At 48.0% G+C, this 21,151-nt stretch overlaps 1 protein-coding gene across 1 annotated transcript in view; it reads left to right on the top strand.

Moving 5' to 3' along the window:
* METAP1 (methionyl aminopeptidase 1) overlaps window positions 1-21,151 on the top strand; it is a 673,612-nt gene that overhangs the window by 432,251 nt on the left and 220,210 nt on the right. The window lies entirely within an intron of this gene.

The following is a 21,151-nucleotide window of genomic DNA, read 5'->3' as shown; positions in this document are numbered from 1 at the left end:
TAAGGTTTAAATACCTTTTCTTGAGTGAACTGCTCTTCCCAAGAATAGTACAGTGAAATTGACTTTAGCTTTTCTCTGTGTTGGTTCAGCACATTTCATGTGGAGTGCTGGGCGTTACTTAGCCCCTTTTCCAACTTACTCATGTAACATGTGTTATGTTGCCCTCACTACTTCAAATGGCTGGTGGCAGTGGTTTAATTTTACTACAATTGTGCTTTTCTACTGCAGGCTGAATCCTCAGCTGCAGTATAGCACCCATGGGTGACCATTGTGTCAAAATGGCCCCAGTCTTCTTTTTTTCTCCATTTCTTGTTCAGTTTAACCCCATTGTTAGTTTTCCCCTTGGCAGGCTTCAGTACTGAAACCCGCCGCTGGCTCCAGTGTGTCAGGGGAGGAAGTGACGGGGGTGCCCAAAACTCCACTGTCCTTAGTCTCCAGGGTAACCTGAATGCACACAGTCCCGATTGGCTGCCTGTCATTTCAGGACAGCCACTCTGTTGTGTGTGAGACAGGTCGGCTGTGCATGAATGGGAGAAGCCTGCATAAAATGCGAGGCTTCTTGAATTGAAGCCTCTGTCGACCACTGGAAGAAACATCCAACGAAGGAATTGTGAAGAGAAGCTTGCTGCATCCTTGTGGACCGTTTTATTGCCCGGTAAAGTCCTGCTGCTGTGCTGAAACTCCTTTTCCGAATCGACAAGAGAAGCTTTGGAAGGGATGACTTCTTCCCTTGGGTTAGTGGGACCAACTAACCTTGAGACAAACTTTGATGGAGGTCCGTCCCCCAACTGGCTGTACTTTGCTGCTGCTGGAACCGAGTGTAAGGGGGTTGAAAAATCTGTAGTTTAGTCCGTCTGTAAGCTGGCCAAAAGCTCCAGGAGTCTCCGGAGGACACTCCTGAAGCAGGACAACCCAAGCTCAAGTCACCTGACCAGAGTGCTGGACTCAAGGAGTGAAAGAAGTCCAACTGGTGTCCAAGATCCGGAGTGGTGCTGTTTAACACACGCTGAAACCGCAAAGTACTGCTGAATTGAAAAGAGCCCGCAGCTGCTGCCGACCTCCGAACTGCTGTGCAGAAGTCCTCCAGATGTCCTCCCTCTTGTCCCCACGACTGAGGCCCAGGAACACAGAATCTGCAACACTGCAACCAAGACAGAAGCCAGCTGTAGCCTCTTCTTCTAACCTAAGGTACTGTTCTGACTAAGGGGTACTTACCTCTTTGTCTGTAGCTTGCGTTTCTCAGTTGAGACTTGCAATAGCTGCTTTATAGAGTTGATCTCCACTCTAATTTTTCACAAGTGTAACAGCTTGTAGGCCAACAGTGATTTTCTTTTTCTTTTTTTAAAAACAAATCTCTAACTTTGCAACTTTTTTTGCCATCTAAGAAGTGCCTCTGCTCCATGCACTGTTTCAAATTGACTTTGGATGTACTGGCTCTCAGCAGACTCTTCTAACACGTTGATTCTGATGGTCCCTCATAGGTGATGCATTCGTTTTTAACTAATATTGCTGTGAAAGATTTTTAGCTAGACTTCATTGGGAGATTTAAATGTGCTCACATGCTTTGAGAACCCGTTAACCTTTTTCCTTTCTACCAACCTCAGAATTTTACAAAGTACAAAAGTGATATATGAATGCCAATACTGTCCTGGTTAGTGAAGTCACCTCAGGGTGTAGGAAGTGTGTAGGAAGCATCTCTAAAGAGTGTCTACTTTCTTTGCCTAGATTCTGAGTAAGTATTTTGAAGTATATTTGTATTGTTGAACCTTGCCCTTTTTAAAGAATGCTTTTTTAAAACTGTCCGTTAAATGAATAATTATTTTACTAGAAAACCTTGAGTGGAAGTGTTATTTGGATACTTTTATTTGTAGATTTCGATGCTACAGCTCTACAGGTCACATTTACCCCTCTTGAGATAAGTAGGGCTGCTCAGTCACTCTACCAACTTGTGTAGTAGAGACCTATACAAATGGGTGGGTTACCTAATACCAAGAGGGCAAGACTGGTATAGCCTCCCACAGGGTTACTGCATCAATTCTTGCCTAACAATGCCCAAGCCAATTTTCACTTTAGAAAGATTGTAAACTCTGTGCTTATCTTGAGCAACAAACAGAACAAATTCACACCATTAATTTTTGCAAGTTCCATCAGCATTTGCATATAGCAATACTGTTCTAGTTCCAAATTCTATTATTCTCTGTATTTAGCCAAATAGTTGGTCTTCGATTATTGTATTGCTTACTAGCTATCTGCATTGAGAAATTGCTTGATGAAGTTTGTAGCCTGTGTGTTGAAGGGGGCGGGGAGAGAGAATGAGACAGACGGGGAGAGACGCACACACAGGACTGTGCTGGCACTGAGATCTATATGGAGAGCACAAAATAATCTTTACTCTCTTTTCAGGATATTTGAGTTTGTTTTTTCACGCTTTCAGGACAACATACATGCCATCTTTTGGCAATTTCCCTACAACTGAAGTAGATTGTACCTTTTTGAATTAAGTAATAAACGGTGTGAATAAATTGCCTTATTTGTTCGAAGGAAATCTAAGAGTATTTTAACTTGAGGTGCTAATTTCTAGGATCTTTTGTGATAGTTTGCACCTGTATGGTGTCCCATGGTTGGAGGTACGAGTCTGGGGTTTTAATCTTTTTGGCAAGTTTGTTCCTTGTTGAGTTTCTTTCTTTTGGTCCTTCAGGTAGGTCATTTTGTTGACTGCATATCTGGATGTCTCATGGGGAATTATGGCTGTGTACTGTAATTTTGATTTCTCACATGATTGAGCTGTACTCCTACGTCCCGTACCCTTTCCTCCATACTGTATGGGCTCCCTCGCTAGGGACAGGAGACGGAACCTTTTTCACCATAAAAATCATCTTCCCCTTTAAATTAGGATGCGCTTGTGGGTGGTCTCCAACCTGCGCCACTCCCCAGTCTTTTCCGCGTCAATGGGAATGGCCGGCTTTCACCATCGCTCCTGGGTTAGGCCTCTGGCTTAGTAATTCCACGTGCTTTTCAGAGGAGTACCCTGGGGAAGTACTTTTGTCTACTTTCCCTTCTTTTCAATCAGGTACACTGTCCTCTGGTGCCACGTTCCTCCCCGGTGCATGTAGATGATTGCAGGGGTTCAGCAGGTGTTCAGCCTGCAAGGGTCCCTTCCTGTCGCTGGACCCCCATGCCCTGACCATGGGGGGGGGCAAGGCTGTACTGCGTGTGATGTGCTCACACCATGCGCACTGAAGAACAGATTAGCCAGGTGGATAGAGCTCTTCGGTAGGTCACCTCCAGAGGACCTGACACATTTTGTGAAGCAGAATACCAGGCCCAAGGTAGGTGCTCTGTTCTCCTCTGCACCCCGCAAAGGCGTTTCCTTCCCCAGGACAAAATGGAATCTGGCCTGACACCATCCCCTTTCGGGGACCAGGTAGAAGAACGAGTCTCCAGGTGGGACTGGGAAACACCTGACATGTGGCCCACGGCATACCCATCTACTTTACAGGGCAGATATGCCTCGCCCCATACAGCGAGACAGTGGGCACCTAGGCCTTGCTGCCTCTGGGCCCCACACCATGCCGGTTGCATCAGGCACTCTATGAAGAGCACCATCCTTGGGGATGTCATCAGGGACATGCTCCCTCTGGTACAGCCACTGGCACCCACGGCCATGCCTCCTCTGGGGCCCCTTCCTCTAGGTCTAGCACAGCCTCAGCTGCCCGTGCCAATCACTACACCAGCTCCCATGCCTGTACCAGTCGCAGCAGCACTGGCTCTGCTCCTGCAGCTGCCTCCTGCGCTGATTCTCAGTACGCCACAGCTTCCTGCGCCCAGCACTCCTCTGGCTGCACCAGACCAGCAAGACACAACGGTTGACACAGATGAAGAGCATGACCCTGAAACTCCATCTTCAGCCAAAGCCTTTCATGAGCATCTGGCAGGCGTAGCTGAGAATTTGGGGATCCCACAGCCACAGGTAGAACAACCAGAGGCAGGAGTATTGGCAGAGGTTCTCACCTTACGCCCTTCGGCTAGAACGGGAATCCCAGTGCAAAAGGACGTGGTAGCACTTGGCAAAAAAGGTTGGCTCAAGCCGCACTCTATCCAGCCTGCCAATCAGCGACTCGATGCAAAGTTTAGGCGAATGGAAGGGGACCCCCAAACACACTCATCGGTAATTGCGGAAGCTTCACTTTATTCTAAACCGCAATCGTCCTCTGCTACATCAGCCACTGCACTCCTGGGTAAGGAGGGAAAGATCCTGGATGCGTACGGAAAAAAATATATATTTCTGATGTTTGTTAATCTGCTTAGAATCACATGCTGTGCATAGGTCCGACATCCAGTGGTCACTGCGGAGTATTGCATTTTGTTTTTCGTAGTCGAAAAGGGGGCGTCGACAAGGCGTGTCTGTAACACTATCCCTATAGTGACGTGCGTTGTACCCACAATCCCTCACGCGTCGAGGTCCCTCAGATTGTTTTTTTCCGCCCTGAGGGAGCCTTCTAGACGTGAGTGAATACAGAAAAGAGAGAAATATAGTAGAGGATGTCTATGTTCCTTCCATCCGAGCGGGGAGGAAGGGCGGGCGCATGTGAATCTAAGCAGATACAACCATCAGAAATGCTTTTACGGTAAGTAATGCATTGTCTTCTGATGTTTGTTAATCTGCTTAGAATCACATGTTGTGCATAGACTAGCGAGCAGTACCCGGAGTTGGCGGTGGGTTATGAGAAGGAACATGGTCGCCTTACGCGGAGCTCCTAGAGAGACATTGCTAAACAATTACTACGGGCCTCGGTCCTTAATATATACTTATTGTTAAAAGATCCCTCCCCTCGACGTTAGCTGTGAAGCTGTTTCTCCGCCGAGCAAGTTTTCGACGGAGGAGAAGAGACGGAGGAGATCCTTCGGCGCTGCCGAACACGTGGCCAGGCCTCGCCGGCCAACATACAGTAGGGAGAGTGAGGGTTTCGAACTTTTACCTTCTCGTCGAGAATGTCTTTCTTTCTCCCCTATCTTTCCCTTGGGGTTGTTATCACCAGTTTTTATTGCCTCAGCTATGGAGAGGACACCTTTTAAGTTTTGCCCACGCTGTAGGGGCAAATACACTTGGATGGACAAACACAAGCTCTGTAATCGTTGCTTGCCCCTCGATCATAAAGAGGACAGCTGCGCGGCCTGTAAGCTCTTGAAACCAAGAACTCTTAAAGAACGGAAAGTTAAGAGGTGGGCGGACTACGCGATGTGGAAGTCAGTTTCCTCACCCGCCGCCGCTGTTACAGAAAGTGACGAGGAGGGTGATAACTCGACGTCCGTTACGGAAGTCATTAACCCCCAGAAGGAGCGCTCGCGCTCCTCGACGTCCGTCCCCGGCCCCGACGGGCTCGGCTCACGCCCTGCTTATGGGGATGAACACCCCGGCGACAAGGACGCACACAGACCCCATAGGCCTAAGCACACAACCCACGGCTCTTCTTCGTCCAGGACGAAGGATCCACCAGCGCCGAAGGGGACGCAGGGCACTCCGGCGTCGACCTCAGACCGCAAGGGTCTCAAGCCCCACCCGCAAACGCAGCCGCGACCAGCGATTGGGCTTTTATCTAATACGGGCGCTACCTCAAAAATATCCGACGTAACGCTCCATAGAGCGGCCGTCGAAAAACAACGCGCAACGCAGGCAGCGCCGACTCCAGAACCCTCGACTGACGAACTCGTCGAGAGTCTGGCGAGAATTGTTTCCGAGGACAAACGTAAGCGGACGACGAAACAGACGTCGAATACCGCACCCAAGGATATAGAAACGCTGAAAAAGCACAAGAGTAGCCAGGAACTGCCCCATCCATCTAAAGGCACTTCTGAACTACCGAAGGGCTTTTCTGAGGGCGACGGAAACCTTTCGTCGACGTTGTGGGAGCGTTCGAAGCGTTTTGAAGGTGAAAACACTGATTTCCCCCCTCTAGACTAGTCAGGGGTTCCCCATGAGACCCTGGAAAGACTCCATTCTTGTATGGAAAAGATGGAGAGGTTTTTGGGTAGCCAAAACCCACCCACACCCAAAAGACCAAGAGAATGGACCCAGGATGACCCTAGGGTCAAGATTCCTAGGCTGTTTCCCCCTTCTACAGATGCATATGACCTCACTGAAGAGGAGCAATACCTCCAGGAAGATGAGTGTTTAGGTGGAGAGGAAGAACTTGAGGAGGAGAGGTTTGAGGAAGACCCTTACACTAGCGCAGGAGCTTTTGAAGAAGATACAGCTACCTCACAGCCCTGGCACTCCTCATCAGTGCAGCCTTGGCAATCCCCATCAGTGCACTCAGACCCTGATGTCTTTCATCCTTCTCCTCCCAAGGACTCACCTATTGGGAACACCTCCCCCATAGATGACCAGCCTTCACTTAATGCACTATTGCGCAAGGCAGCAGCGCATTTTGAAATAGACACAGGGGAGACCCTTCCGGACATAGACTTTGTAGAAAAGGTTATTAAAGAAAAAGCCCCGGTCAGTCAGTCCATTCCGCTCCTGGCTTCTATAAAGAGAAGAATAACTCCTTCCCTTTCCAATCCGGCCTTAGTCAGAGGGGTCAACCCTCGGATAGAAAAGCTCTTCAGCCCTTCGTCTTCTGACCCTTTGTACATCAGGGGACATTCTATTCCGGACTCTCTGGTAGTGACTAACACAAGAAAGAGAGCGGGGGTACCACTATCTACTAGTGAGGCACCACCTGACAAAGCGGGCAAGAAGCTCTATGCACTTGGGAAGAGAATCACGACATCTGCCGCCTTCTCAACCAGGATCGCGAATAACAATTCCCTACTAGCTAGCTACGCAGATGCACAGTGGAGCAAGCTGCGCAGCGAAGCAGAGGACGCACCAGAACCCCTGCGTTCACGCCTGTTGGCTACTATATCAGAGGGAACTCTTGTAAACCAGGGCATCGTAAAGAACTCCTTAGATGCCGCAGAGACAGCTGGCCGCTCCCTGGTTCAGGGAATACTTCTCAAACGCCATGTCTGGCTGCGCAATTCGGGATTTAAGCCAGAAACCCAGGCTTCCCTAATAAATAAGCCCATAGAGCAAACACATCTGTTTGGGAAAGCAGTTGATGAGGTCCTAGAACATGCGAAGAAGGAGTTTGATACCATCAAGACTCTTGACCAAATTTCTAGGCCTCCTAACAGACGCAGCTATGGCAATAGACGTTCCTTTCGTGGCCAACGCCAGCAGCAAAGCCAACAACAATTTTACTCTGCTACCAACTGGCCCTCTAACCAAAGCACCCAGTTCAGTCAAAGAGGCCAACGTCGTGGCAAAGGAAGAGGGCGCGGCTCCAGTCCAAAAGGCCCCACGCCCAATACCAACAAATGACCCAAAGATTCGGGTCCCCTCCCATGCATCACCGGTCGGGGGCCGGCTAACATCGTTCCTTTCAGCATGGGAGGGAATAACGTCAGACCGCTGGGTATTATCCACCATAGCCCACGGATACTGCATCGAATTCAACGCTTCCCCGAAATACAGACCCCCACGGAACCGACGCATGACACCCGAACACCTCACTATTCTTCTTCAAGAAGTAGAAGAGCTACTGAAAAAAGAAGCTATAGAGGCTGTCCCCCTATCTCAGGTAACAGAAGGTATTTATTCAGTGTACTTCCTTGTACCCAAAAAGGACTTTACCATGCGCCCTGTATTAGATCTGCGCCCAGCGAACAACTTTGTCAAACCCCAAAAGTTTCGTATGGTGACCTTGCAGGAAGTAATCCCACTGTTATCACAGGGGGATTACATGACAACACTAGACATGAAAGATGCATACTTTCATATTTTAATGTTGCCAGCGCACAGAAAATACCTCAGGTTCAAGATAGAGAACAAACACTATCAGTTCAGAGTACTACCCTTCGGGATAGCATCTGCACCAAGGGTATTTACGAAAGTACTGGCAGTGGCAGCGGCCCACCTGCGCAGATTATCCATCCCGGTTTACCCGTACCTCGACGACTGGCTCATAACAGGGGATTCTTACGAAACATGCTTCTCTAATACCCAAAGGACCGTAGACCTTTTGTCCCAACTGGGCTTCTCCATCAACGAAAAGAAGTCCAGCTTAGACCCCAGCCAAATCAAACAATTCCTAGGGGCTCTAATTCGAACAAAGGACGGCCTCGTCTTCCCCTCCAACGAGAGGGTCCAAAACCCGCTGTTTCAGATCCCCCAATATGTGGCAGGTCGAGAGGTCACGGTACGCAAAGCAATGCGCTTGCTAGGGATGATGGCGTCATGTATTTATTTGGTACCTCACGCGCGCCTGCGCATGCGCCCAATGCAAGAGTGGCTCTACAGCCAGTGGTGTCAGGCCAGCGGACAATGGGACGATCTGGTGGTGGTCTCGCAGGCCTTGGTTCTCTCGCTACGGTGGTGGACAAAGGAAAACCTGTTATTAGGGAAAACTTTTGCCACACCCGCAGTGGAAGCCACTCTAACCACAGACGCATCCCTTACAGGATGGGGGGCTCACCTATCCCATCAGACTGCTCACGGAGTGTGGACTCCGAGCTTAGCATCCAAGCATATAAACCTGCTGGAACTATTAGCAGTGTTCAAAGCACTGAAAGCCTTTCAGGAACACTTACAAGGAAAGACGGTGATGGTCCTCACAGACAGCACCACAGCCATGTACTATCTCAACAAGCAAGGGGGCACTCACTCTCCAGGACTGTCCAAGCTGTCCCAGAATATATGGAAGTGGGCTCTCAAACACAACATGTTCCTACTATCACAACATGTACCAGGGGAACTCAATCTGCTAGCGGACAAACTCAGCAGAGACTTCCCCCTACCCAAAGAGTACGAATGGCAATTACACGAAAACATCGTCTTAGACGTCTTCACGCAATGGGGTTTCCCGGAAATAGACCTGTTCGCAACCCTGGAGAACTCACAATGCCAAAGTTACGCCTCCAGGTACCCCCAGAACCAGTCCAAGGGGAACGGTCTGTTGATTCAATGGTCAGGGAAATTTGTTTACGCCTTTCCCCCGACTCCCCTCCTCAACAGAGTGGTGCACAAGATGCACCAAGAGCAGGTTACCATGATACTAGTAGCCCCAATGTGGGCCCGGCAGCCATGGTTCGCTCACTTTATGGAGATATCCCTATCTCCCCCAATGAAACTTCCCTGCCCGTACAACATGTTGTCACAAGACAAGGGCAGGACACTGCATCCATGCCCTCAGACCATGAACTTAGCAGCCTGGCTCCTGAGATCATAGAATTTGGACATTTACATCTCCCTCAGAGATGTATGGACATCCTCAGGGAAGCCAGAAAACCTAATACTCGCCACTGCTATTCTAGCAAGTGGAAAAGATTTGTCATCTGGTGTAGAAGTAAGAACATCAACCCGTTTGACTGCTCTGCCACTAACATTATTCTGTACTTGACCCATTTACTGGATTCAGGTTTAGTGTTTAATTCCATTAAAGTCCACCTAGCGGCACTTTCTGCATACACCACTTCCCAACTTAGTGTTGTGGTGGAAGATACCAGTTATCAAGGCCTTTATGGAAGGGGTAAAGAGAATACACCCCCCGATAGCTAACCCAGCTCCCGGATGGGACTTAAACGTGGTACTTTCTAGACTCATGGGCACTCCTTTCGAACCCATGCACAAGGCAACTCTTAAATACCTCACTCTTAAGACTGCTTTCCTAATAGCTATCACCTCCATTAGGAGAGTAAGTGAACTACAGGCTCTTTCTGTACTAGACCCCTTCGTATCAGTTCACAAGGATAAGGTGGTTCTTCGCACACACCCAAGGTTTGCACCAAAATTAATCTCGAAATTTCATGTAAACCAATCTATAGAACTACCAACGTTCTTTCAAAACCCTTCCAGCTTGGGGGAAAAAAGTCTGCATACACTAGATGTACGCAGAGCTGTCATGTTCTACATGGAAAGAACCAGATCACTGAGAAAGACTAATCAGTTCTTTGTCTCGGTGGCAGCAGGAAGAGAAGGAGATGCAGTCTCTAAGTCCACTATATCTAGATGGATTGTACAATGCATCACTCTCTGTTACACTCTTGCTAAGCGAGAACTACCCTTCAAGCCAAGAGCACATTCCACTCGAGGCACTGGGGCTTCCATAGCATTCATTGCAAATGTTCCCCTTGAGTCCATCTGCAAAGCGGCTACCTGGAGTTCTGTGCACACCTTTACAAAACACTACTGTCTAGATGCACACTCTAGATCTGACTGCCAGGTGGGACAGGCAGTATTAAGACATCTTTTCTCTACTGTTCCTTCTCATAACCCACCGCCAACTCTGGGTACTGCTCGCTAGTCTATGCACAGCATGTGATTCTAAGCAGATTAACAAACATCAGAAGACTATGCATTACTTACCGTAAAAGCATTTCTGATGGTTGTATCTGCTTAGATTCACATGCGCCCGCCCTTCCTCCCCGCTCGGATGGAAGGAACATAGACATCCTCTACTATATTTCTCTCTTTTCTGTATTCACTCACGTCTAGAAGGCTCCCTCAGGGCAGAAAAATACAAACGGAGGGACCTCGACGCGTGAGGGATTGTGGGTACAACGCACGTCACTATAGGGATAGTGTTAGACACTCCTTGTCGACGTCCCCTTTTCGACTACGAAAAACAAAATGCAATACTCCGCAGTGACCACTGGATGTCGGACCTATGCACAGCATGTGAATCTAAGCCGATACAACCATCAGAAATGCTTTTACGGTAAGTAATGCATTGTCATTCCAACGCTACACTCAATTTGTGTCAGTCCAATGTGGATGCCATGCTGGCAGCAGTCAACCAGAGACTCTGGCGAGAGATTGCAGACTTCCTTCCTGAACTTCCGGCGTTGGGAAGAATTCTCATAAATGTGCTAATTCCCTTCACCTTAGAGACCCCCCGCAACTTTTGAGGACTTGATTTTCTTTACCTGGAGAGAGTGTGAGCCTTTTTCCCACTCTTTCATGTATTCTGAATGTGTTTTGCTCTGGTTTTCTTTGGTTATGGAGTTTTAGACAACTCCATAGGCATCATCTTTTCATGTGTCACACAGCACCCTATGTGCTGTGACACCGGGAAACCATTCCAGGCTTTCCCAAGGTTTAAATACCTTCTCTGGGATAAACTACTGTCTCCCATAGAAAGTAAAGTGAAAATGACTTTACTAGTCTTTTCAAATTCTTAGACCCAGCACACCCTATCTTAGTATAGAGTGCTGGAGGGGTAACCTAGTATCCCCTGTGTCTAGAAACTCATGTATTGGCTCCTCTGAACGCAAACTATTTGCACTTTCTAAGAGTAACTGTAATCTTTTTATTAACCTATGCCTTTTTGCTCCTCCTTCAAAGTAGTTTAAATGCCTCAGACCCGTACTGTGTAAAGTTCTGAAGTATATTTTTGTGATATAGATTGCCTCCTTCTAGTGAATGTTTTATAACTGACTGAAATAATTTAAGAAGTGTTTTACCAAGAAACCTTGAGTGTAAGTCTATTTGAATAAGTGTGATTGTAGACCTCTGTGTAACACAATTACTGCTTACATTCCCCTCTTGAGATAAGCCTGGCTGATTCAGCAACGTTACCAAAACTGTGTAGTACAGACTTATACGAAAGGTTGGTTTTGCTTACACCTGTAGTCCTAGTTGTGTGTAGTGGTCCCAAAGGGTACTGCATACAAACTTTGCATAACATCTGGTACAGAGCCAGGCTCGCTTCAAGGCCATGCTGGCAGAAGCCAAAATAGTGGCATGCGACCTAATGGAGTCCACGGTGGCTCACATCGATGCATCAGGTCACACTATTTGAATTGCTACCGACATGAGGACGATGGCTTGCCTCAGGGCAACTTAGTTCAACCCTGATATCTAGGAGCCTATACTGGACCTTCCTATCGCGGGGGGGAGACTTGTTCCATTCAACCACGGACGAGGAACTCTATAAGACCAGTAGTCTTTATCGATCCTCACCAAGTCCACCCCAAGGCATATAGCCAGGCGCACCAGCGCTCAGACAAGGGTCGGTCCTTTGAATGCTTCTTCGGCTTCCAAGAGACGGTCCAGACAACCGGACAGGTTCCCGAACTTTCATTGACGCAAGCAGTACAAGGACTCGCACAAGGGTTTTTTTTTTTAGTCCCCCCCCCCCCCTCCCCAGCACCAGTCTCGGAGAGCAAGAAAGCATGACACATCCATGCAGATCCAGGAGTCTAAGGTGGGGGGGCAGGTTTGCCCTTCACCCTCACTGCTGGCTGACAAGGTTCTCGGACCCATGGATCCTTTTAGTAGTATACACAGGCTTCCTCCTTCCTATCCCCCCCTACTTTAGCCTCCCCCCCCCTCCAGATTGGTACAGCAACTCTGTTGGCGGAAATTTGCTCGCGCATAGTCAGGCAGTGGATGAAGACCCTGCCTCTCAGTGGGATCTGGGCTTCTATTCACAGATCTTCGCCATACACCAGAACCACCAGGCTAGCCTGAGAGTTTGTTGGAACTTGAACCTTTCCCTACATCTCCAAAAGTTCAAGCTGGTTACCATAGTGCTCATAGCGGAGACATTGTGTGCGGGAGACTGGATGTACTCCCTGGATCTGAAGGACGCTTACCTGCACGTCCCGATCTGGCAACCCCATCGGTCCTTTCTGCGGTTCAGAATCATGGGTTTTCATTTCCAATACAAAGTACTACCCTTTGGCCTCAATTCAGCTCCCAGGGTCTTTACATGACTGATGAATGCGTTGGCATCCCTGCTAAGGGCTCAGAGCCACCATATCTACCTATACCTAGACGACTGGCTTGTCAGGGCGGGGTCTCTGGAGGCAGTCTAACACAACGCCTCCGCCCTCTTGAATACACTACACGAGCTGGGATTTTCCATCCATTTTAAGAAGTTACAGTTGGATCCCACGTAGTCTAACCTTCCTGGGCCTTATCTGGGATACGAGCTCTGAGAGAATTCTCCCCTGCAAGGACAAGATTGAGCCATCATGAGGGCCACAGGGCATTTTCTCAGCAGAGCAATGACCTCGGCATGGTGGTACCAACACCTCCTAGGCATCATGGCGGCATGCTTCAGACAAGGCTCAAAATGAGGCTATTGCAGTTGCACTTCGCAGCCTCCTGGGGTCAGGAAAATTGTTCCCAGGCGGACCTGGTAAGCATCGCACATCTACACTAGGACCTAGTCTGGAGCATGGACAACAACCTGCGGGTAGGAAGGCCCTTCCGTCAACCAGCACCTAAGGCTACCATCACCACAGACTCATCCCTACAGTAATGGGGGATCTACCTTGGGCGGTCAGTGTACACAAGGGTGTGGTCCTGGTTGGAGCAGACAGCCCACATCAATTGGCTAGAGTTGATGGCCATCTGGCTCTCCCTTAAAGCCTTCCTCCCGATGATCAGCAGCAAGGCGATTCTCATGGCCAGCATCACCAGCACATACTACATCAACAAGCAAGGTGGCACCAGGTCTCCTCCCCTCTGCGCTCTGACAGTCAACCATTGGGAGTGGGCTCTGGTGAATGACATTCACCTGGTGGCAATCCACCTCCCGGGGGAGTCCAACCTGGAGACAGACAGGCTCGGCAGGCTGGGTGCAGTCAACTACAAATGGCAGTTAAAACAAACTGGTCCTTCAGGGGATCTTCGACAGGAGGGGTTATCCGCAGGTCGATCTCTTTGCCACCTGGTACAGCAGGAAGTGACCCCAGTTTGCGTCCAGGCAGGGGTTTGCTGGGCTACTCTATGCAGATCCAGTGGAACGACATGAACGCATATGCCTTCCCTCGGACTCCCCTGGTCGACAGGGTAATCTGCAAGACCTGGGAGGCCTGGCACCTCCGTATCATCTTGATAGCTCTGTGGTAGCCAGCAAGGCCATGGTTCTCAGAACTACTCAACCTGTCGTATCAGGCCCCGGAACCCCTTTCGCTGGACTCAGCACACTTACTCTCTCAGCAGGGAGGCACAGTCATCAACCCTGCCCGGTAGAAGTTAGCCCTCGCACCGTGGTTCCTGAACAGGTCACACTGAGGCATCTGTCACAAGCTAACCAAGATATAATACAGGGGGCTAGAAGCGATGCTACCAAGATCCAGTACAAAATCATGTGGACCAGATTTTTGTCACTGGGCGGAATCAAAGGAGGTCGATCCATTGACCTGCACATTGGACGGCGTGCTCTTTCTCTGCGCACCTCGCTCACTCGGAGGTGCAGGTAGACACATGCTGCACCTATCTGGCGGCCATTGGATAGGAACTCTGAGGATGTTAGTCAAAGTTTGAATGCAGTACCTTCAGGGGACACTACAAACAACTATGACTACAGGTATAGGCAACCCAACCTTTGGTATAAGCTTGTACTACACAGTATTGATAGCGTGTCGAGCAGCCAGGCTTATCTCAAGAGGGGAAATTTGAGCTTTAGTGGAGTTACACAAAAACACTTACACTCAAGGTTTCTTGCATAAACAATTATTGATTTATCAGTTATAAAGCCTTATTTAGAAGGGAGCAATAGAATAGTAACACACAAATATACTTCAATACTGTACACTTTGAGTTTCTGAATCAGACAAGACCCTTTTGGGATGGCCCACAGACGCAACCTGCACCCACAGGTGACTTCAGTAACAAGGGTGCAGGGGACATTAATATCTTACTGTTGGCATTCAGAACACTATTTAAAAGTTGGTAAAAGGCAAAGGTTATTAGAACACAAGAGTCCACAAATGTTCTTAAGCAGTGCAGATACTTTCAGAGTTCACTAGAAGAGTCATTCAATTCAGTAGGCTAAGCCAAAGTCAATGGGCAAAAGTCTTGGATAGGATAAAGCACTTCTGGTAAGTAAATGGAAAGGTCTATGCACAAGTTCTTGGGAGTCTTTGATGAAAAGAAGAATACAATGTAGGGCCACAAGCTGATTAGACTTGTGAGTTGTGTAAATTACAAGCACTTCTACAGTAAGAGGTAAGTTCTCTTAGACTTGTCTTACAGTACCTTGGTAAAGAAGAAAAGATGCAGCTGACATCTGTTCCTGTGCAGCTGTGCAGATCTGTGCTCCCGGGCCTCAGTCGTGGGGACAACAGGAAGGACGTCGGGGGGACTCCTGCATTGCACCGGGACAGGCAAAACCTACAACCGTCAAACTTCACTTTCCGTGGCGGTTTAGTGTTTCAGCTACCCCAAATAGCAACAACGCAGTTCCTGGCTGTCAAGGTGGACTGTCCTTGCTTCTGGGGGTTCCGCACTCTGCTGAGGGGGCTCAGGCTTGGTCAGTCCTGCTGAGAATCTTCCAAAAGCTTTATCCCAGCTTAAAAGTAACGTACACAATCTGGTGTCCCTCTCCCTGGCTATACAGTTTCCTGCAGCAACTCTGAGGCAATTCAACCAGCTCCGAGATGGGTGTCCAGGTGGCTTAATTTGGTGTTGATTGGTCCCACCAACTCAAAGGGAGAAGTTGTCCTTGCAGGGGCTTCTCTGTCGATGCAAACTTGGCATTTCAGCACTGCAGCAGGGCTTCACCGAGCAAACCAACGGTCCAGGAGTTGCAGCAGGCGTCCTCTTCAAGCTCTTCGGTTCCTTCGTCCAGTGATCGACTTTGCCTTCCAGGCCAAAAGACTCCTTTTATTCAGTTCTCTCCCATTCATTCCAGCCTAGCTGTCACTCACCCAGCAGGGTGGCTGTCCTAGCCAGACAGCCAGCCAATCACCACAGAGTACATTTGGGTCTCCTAGGAGACTAAGCACAGGGCGTTTCGGCCACATCCCTCACTTCCTGCCTACCTCAGACACTCGGGAGCCAGAGGCGGGTTTCACTCCTGAAGCCCGCCAAAGGCGAAATTAACAAAGAGTTCAAACCTGGTTTGGCACACAGAGAAAATCTCGAAGGACCTTTCCACAAAGACATGGCGAAAAAAGAAGACCGGGTCCATTTTGTCAAATATGGCTATGTGCCATTTTGAGAGACTGCGCCGGCAGTTGGCGTTACTGGAGCTGTGAACAGCTGTGGTAAATGCAAACCATGGTAGTTCGGAACGAAACCACTGCCGCCAGCCATTCTGTGAGGAAAGGGTAACACATAAATGTTACATGAGCATTTAGACACAGGGGACACTAAGTATTGTAAGATAGGGTGTGTTGGGTCTAGCAAGTACAATGCTAAGTACAGTCAATTTCACTTTACTGCTCTGGGAAACAGTTTATCCCAGATAAGGTATTTAAACCATGGGAAATCTAAAAGACTTCCCTGTGCCACTGCACTGAAGGTGCTGTGTGACAGAATGTAAAAGGATGCCTATCGAGTTTGTCAGACTCCGTAACCAATAGAAACAAACACAGAAAACACATAGAATTTTTAAAAGTTCAAAGTCCCAAAGTTCAGCAAAAGAGCTGGAGGTCTCTAAGGTGGGAGGAATTAGCACATTTTTGAGAATTCTCCCTAACGCAGGAGGAGGTATTTTCATCCTCTAATCCGGTGGTTAAGACCTCTGGCGGGCCTGACCAGGCTCTACCTGCCTTTCAAGAAGCCACACCCAGTGTGGGACCTCATTGTGGTCTTGGGCGCCCTGGTGCATAAACCATTCCAACCTATGGCGTCCACAAACATCGGGCTAGTCACCATTAAGACTGCCCTCCTGGTGGGCCTTACCTCGGCATGCCAAATCAGTGAAATCCAGGCGCTGGCTGCTTCAGAGCCCTATACTACTTTCCATAAGGACATGGTACATGGTGGTGCTTAGAACTCCCCTCCCCCCAGCATTTTTACCTAAGGTGGTCTCCTCTGTTTTCCTCAATGAGGCGATAGTGCTACCGCGGATCCCAAGCGTGATGCTCAGAGGGTATTGCACTGAATGTGAGGCGTGCTCTGAGATACTACCTGCACAGGACCAAGAGCTTTTGCAAATCAGAGATCCGCTTTGTCACGTTTGGTGGGTCAAAGCCTGGCTGTCGGGTCTCCAAGGCTTCCATAGCAAGGTGGATGGTTATGGCTATCAAGGAGGGCTACGAGGGGCAGCACAAACTTCTTCCAGTGAATATGCATTCCCACGCAATCAGAGCAAAGGCCACAGTGGTTGTTTTCCAGAGGCACGTCCCTTGGCAGGTTATTGGCAAGGCGGCTACATGGGCTACGCCCTCGGCCTTCTGCAAGTACTGCTGCTTGGATGCCAGCTCCAGGTCGGATGCAGCATTTGGTCAGGCAGTGTTAAGGAACTTGTTTTCTTCAGAGAGCACCGTTCCACACTGGCGCTGCATTGTTGTACTCGCCCATACAGTATGTAGGAAAGGGGACGGGACGTAGGAATAATTATAAATTACTCACCATAGTGACTATCCTAATCCTAGTCCATATTCCCCTTTCCGCCATACGTCCTGCCCTCCTAATAAAACTGGTGTCATTAGACAATGTTAATATTGTCGACACGTCAAAAGGGACTGGGGAGTGGCACTGGTGGCCGGCGTTAGGGGAGCGCATGCTCCCAGAGCGGTGGCCCACCTCGCATCTTAATTTAAAGGGGAAGCAGATTTTTCTGGTGAAAAAGGTTGTCTCCCGTCCCTAGCAAGGGACGCCCGTACAGTATGGAGGGAAGGGGACTATGGACATGGAGTAAGTTAGTCACTATGCTGAGTAACTTAGTTATTTATCCAGGTAGCTGTGGGATATAGTAGTCAAAGGCTTTTGAATGGCCTTATCGAGCATTTGTTCATTCTGGTGTGATTAGCGAGGTCCTACCATGATTTTGCAGTGGCATATTGTGGTATATTAGTCTGTCACTGGGTTGTGAGTAGTTTTCTCACTGTTTACTAAAATGCCTGGTTTATAACCATTTTCTAAATGTTTTAGTGGTGTAATGAATCTTTCATAGACTCACATGCTGTTTAATATTCCCCGTCAGACTGGGAATCCTCCTACAATAAATCGGGTTACATTTAAATTTGAAACTGCAATTACTTTAGTGTTTTCTTAGATTAGTTTTGGGTCATATTGCCCCACATCCAATAGGCGAAGAGCCCCTTAACTCCTCCCCATGTGGGCCATCTTCAGATTTTTTTACTGCTCCTTCAAGTGTTGGGAATCCTCTCGAAGTTCTCTTCTTCATTCAACAATCTACATACTTTTTCCTCCGATTTTCATCTCTTACTGATGTATATTTTGAAAGTCTCAATCGAGTGCTTACAGATTTTGGTAGTTGGGGTTGTTTTGCATTCCTGGTGCTTCCCTCCTAGCCATACCTTTGCAACAGGCCTCAATACTGAGGTGCAGATTTCCTTTTCACCCACCATGGCTGATCCAAAGATAAGAGAAGTGTCTGTAAGGCATGCTCCACCTACCACAAAGAAGATCTACATGGAAGACCAGCATATAGAGCTTATCTACTGCCCGTACCTGGACCGCATGTCAACTCGTGTATTAGCTGCCATTTCTTGTCCAGCAAGACTCTATGAAACTGGCATAGAAGGTTGGTCACTTGGCTTAATGCGAGTACTATGCCCTCAGGCACTGCTTCCTTTTGGGGCTATGCTTCGATTTGCCACGGCAGACACCACAAGCATACCCCCTCTTCCAAGAGGTAGGGGCCCCATGAGACTTCCTGTGGAAAAAGGGTGAGGAAGAAACATACAACTTATTCTTAGTCTGCCCAAAGTAAGGCAGTCAAGGAGCCCAAGCCTCCACAAAAGAAGCCCGAGTCCACGAAAGCGGATGTGGTGGTTGTCAACAGCTGCTCGGTTGATATTTTTGTCTACTGCACATTCCAAGAATGTCAATGACCTCATCAGAGACGAAGTGAAGCAAGTCTGCTTCCATCCAACTTCTTCCACAACTCTGTTGGCACGGGTAGTATAGCTCAGTGGCAATGCACTCTTCTTGGAAGCAAGATGACGCAGAGCAACACCGGTTTGATTCCCTGGGTCCACGCTTAAAAACCGCTTTGGTATTAAGCACGTTATAAAAATACAATTCTAATCGGCGACACCATCGATGACTGCTTCGTCCACAGTATGATAGATGACAAAAAGACCTCATTTGACCACATGTTACCACAAGGCATAAATTAGTTTTCAAAAATTGATTAGCAGAGTTTGCTAATTACATTTTTCTTTATTAGCAAACACACCCATTTGATTAGCAATTTTGTACTAATATTTGTAATGCCACCAGAGGATACTTGTACCCAAGATATACAACGAGCAACAATACAGCAGTTTTGTATACCGCTGAAGTAAGACATTAGTGAGATAAGTCAGGCCTTGCAAATTCTTTCTGTAAAATGGTGCATGTCACCACAAACCCACTTTAGTTTGGCACACTGCTGCCACCCAGAGCCAGCCATGCACAGTGAAACTTTTATTTGACATTTACTGCAAACAAGGTAAAGTTTAAATAAGTTTTCATCATCCCCTGCAAATGGTACTGGCCCTTCTTAACATCTACTCGACTATGTGAGTCGGTGAAAATACTTTGCGAGCGCTACTTTAAGTAAATATCAAGTTAGCTTTGTGTATTCATTATGTAAAAGACTAAGCAGAGTGGATGGCATAGCAGGCATAGACCTAGACAAATTAGGTAGAATATTGTAGTTTGTGGCCATCTCACGCTCAGGGTAGCGGGTATAAACCAACAAAAGACCGAATCTCAAGCAGTATGATATCAGCTCATGAGTTGAGCACCAGTTGCAAGCTGTATGTAACCAGCAGGTGACGGGACTAGGTTTGCCATCAAAGCATTTGGCAGCGTGGTCATGTACATTTTCAAAGCTGTTCACTCGTCAATATGATGCATCTACCCCAACAAAATTGACAGATTTAAATACAGTTCACTGTAGAGAATGGAGACAATGCAGTGTTTTACAGTAGCAATACTGTAATTATGCATTATGTAACCCATCACATTTTTAGAAACGGAATTGAAAGCCTTTTAAAGAAAAAATAACTAACACATACTGGTCTTTGGCAGACAGGATACAGCTAGCTTAATGACAGTATTATCCTGATTTTTTTCTGGTTTGCAATTATTTGAAAAATAAAAATACAATGTGTGTAGCATTCCCACACAGGCCTTTTGGCAGCACATTAGTGAAGAGGATGATTACTGCTGCAGTCTCTCCATTAGCCCCTTTGAACTTGCAATGAACAGATTAAAGAGGGTGGAGAGAGCTCTGAAGGCAAGGCTGTGCTTTCATTGAACAAGGTAACTTAAATAGCTAACTTTGCTACACAAGTGCCCATTTAACTAGCAAACCTACAGAATTGCTTAGCAAATTGCTCTGCAACACTGCTTATTTTATGCCTTGTACCACCACATCGACAAGGCTTTTGCGAGCTCTCCTAGACGCAAACCACCTTGGTTTACGCTCGCTCCTTATGTTCCTCCTATTACGGGCCCTTCACAGATACTTCCATAGGAAATCCTTGAGCATGTGATGGATATGATTTTGAGGAACCAGAAGGTGTATTTTCAGATAACGAGGAGGAAGTTCTGTTGGCACTACCACCTCCGCAACCACTGGGGACCATGCAGCCTCCACTTAGCCCTCATACTCTTGCTGCTCCTAATCTTACACCTGCCCCCAGTCAACCAGTGAGAGACTTTAACATGACAGTTGGTCTAAATTGCAGATTCTTGTCTAAATTGCAGCGCCGGGTACAGTTGGTCCCGCCAGCTCTGCATGAGTCGCCTGCTCCCCTGGCTCCTCCTAGACTGCAGTCTAATCTCGACATTGGCTCCTCACCTTCCAGATCAGAGACTGAAGATACTACAACTGCTGAGTTTGATGTCCTCATTCCTCAGGATCGCAAACCTGATGATCCACCCATGAGAGATTCTCCTCTTGATGAGATTGGTTCTTTCCACTCGCATGTCCAAGGCTGCTAGTATGTTTGATCTGCTCTCAGATTTGGTAAAGGATGGCTTCCCGTACCAACGCACAGGACAAGCACAGAAGACGGTCTTCCCTCTACCCGTATTGAATGACATTTGGGAGTATGGCCTCCTAACCATGAAGAACCCCTTTCCGATCCTTCTGAAAAAAAGGACTGGTTTGAGAAAAAGTACAGGGCCCCTGTCTGCACCCCAAGTCTCTTTGAACCCAGCCCAGATAGGGATCTCTACGGCCTC

Source organism: Ambystoma mexicanum, chromosome 6q (genome assembly GCF_040938575.1).
Source record: "Ambystoma mexicanum isolate Mex_15411 chromosome 6q, UKY_AmexF1_1, whole genome shotgun sequence".
Classification (NCBI taxonomy): Eukaryota; Metazoa; Chordata; class Amphibia; order Caudata; family Ambystomatidae; genus Ambystoma; species Ambystoma mexicanum.
Note: the sequence above shows the minus strand (reverse complement) of the source record. Positions and strands in the feature narration are given on the sequence as shown.